This window comes from Austrofundulus limnaeus, unplaced genomic scaffold (assembly GCF_001266775.1).
Source record: "Austrofundulus limnaeus strain Quisiro unplaced genomic scaffold, Austrofundulus_limnaeus-1.0 Scaffold131, whole genome shotgun sequence".
NCBI classification, from domain to species: domain Eukaryota; kingdom Metazoa; phylum Chordata; class Actinopteri; order Cyprinodontiformes; family Rivulidae; genus Austrofundulus; species Austrofundulus limnaeus.
In genome coordinates, this window is record NW_013952533.1 from 1,047,350 (window position 1) to 1,049,529 (window position 2,180).

Below are 2,180 nucleotides of genomic sequence, written 5' to 3' on the forward strand. Positions count from 1 at the left end.
TCCCCATTCTGAATTATCAGGATTTGAAAAAAAATATGTCAGAATTCTGAGATTAAAGTCAGAACTCAGGAATGAAATATTGCTCTGTGGCCCCAATCCTATTTCATAGAATGTACCTGAATAAAGAGGCCTTTATAAAACCTTATGACCCACAGTGTTTTTTGTTTAGTCAAATCCCTACAAATTACATCATCAATGCTTTTATTCCTTAAGTTTACCCAAGGGGTTGAAGTAAAATTAGGCAGCAGTGTGTTTGTAATGCAAAAATATTGAACATCCCTGGAAGTAAGAAGTAAAAAAAAATACTAAAGGCACAAAAACTACAACCCAGTACTATCACAGAGCCTGGTTTAGGACTTGCATTGTGCAGGTTTCCCAACATGAAGGTATCCCACCTGCTGACTGTGGAGCCAAAAGTGAAATCTTTGGTCCTTTGAAGTGTTATTGAGATTTGGTATTGTGCTTCCATAAAGTTGGGGGCAGTGACAGAAAGGTTTGGCAAGGATCAAAATCAAAAAATAAACCGAGCGCTGCAGGCTTTTAGTCCTACACTTCCCATGATGCAGCTCACTCCCATCTTACAGTTAAACCATCCTGAATGGGATCATCAGGGATCCTTTTCTGAGATTTGACAAAGCTCTGCAGGAGCCACTGATGAGTTTATGCATATATACGGCATAAATACACATATTCTACTGGATGTTTTACAAACTGATTTAAAACACATACATGAGACTTCCCACAGGGATAAAAGCAGTTGTTGTTGTTGTTAAAATTTCATGTCAAGTTGCACAACTGGTCTTAAAACAACAGCAATGTTTTTTCAAAGTATTTGTAATGTATTTTCAGCCAAAAATACAACTAACACAAATTCTCCATTGATCAGTAATGTTTGTTTTAACCCTCACCCACTCACATTTCATTTTAGCAAGGACTAAACTGCTTTACAGCAATCTCACAAACAGCACCGAATTTGATAAAATCTTAAAAAACAAAATTGGAAAAAAAAATCGAATCAATCAATCAAATCTCTACAACATTAATAACTCAGTGTGCCGGCAGAAATAGAAAGAACGGCCTGATTGCAGGCAGAGAATGGGTCGAGAACACCAGAAAGCTTTTACCTCAGACAAATTATTGGAGCTATTGCAAAGAAACATTAGCCTGCCATGATGGATATTTTCAGTATGTGTAAGATGAGGTCGAGCTGATCAGAAATACTCTCTGCAGCTCCACCACCACCACCTTCTGGGTCACTACACAGGCCTAATTATGATGCCCTCATTGGCTGCTGTGCAAATACTGCCATCTGCTGTTAGAAGGAGGAACAGCAGCTTCCTGCCTGGTTAACACAATCCAGATGCATCAGATGTGAAACAAACAAAAGCTGTATGCAGAGATATTAGCAGTAGAGATATTAGTTGGGTTTCTTTTCAAACGCCACAGCTAACGAGTGCTCTTATCTGAAGTTTGGACAGAGTTGCACGTTTTCTTGTTTTGGACTCAAATAAAGATTTGGACATCTTATTAAAAAAGAAAGGCTTTTTCTAAGATGACAGCTTTGACTACTCTCATTAATCAGCTTTCTAAGTTCATCTTCTGAAGATGAAACAAACAGTCAGTAGGGTCTGTTCACAGGACTCACCTCTGCTGCAGAAGTTCATTTAAATTACCAGCCTCACTTCAACACCTTTAATGACATGCTTCCTTTCACTGTCATTTAAATACAGCAGTTTATAGGAAACTCTTTTGCAGAGAAAGAAAACTTTAAATCCAAAGGTGTAATGTAACAAAATACAAAGACTTTCTTACTTTACTTGAGTAGAAATATTGATTATCTACAGCATATTTGACTTGAGTAATACATTTTCAGCTGGCTTTTTACTTTCTACTCCAAACATTTAAGGAGTAGAAAGTTGTTACTCTAATTGTATTCTGGCTTTTTTTTTCTCATTCTGGCTAGTAGTAAAACAAACTATATTCAGTCAATCAATCAAACAAATTTATTTCGAATATGTTGACCATACATAACCACACTTAAACATATTATAGATATTAAATGCAAAATACACATATTTTATGACAATAATGATTTCAACATGTTCGAAATATTGAGCCTCCAGGATGCAAAGAATGAATTAACTTTGGTTTGATGAGAAGTATATATATATATATATATA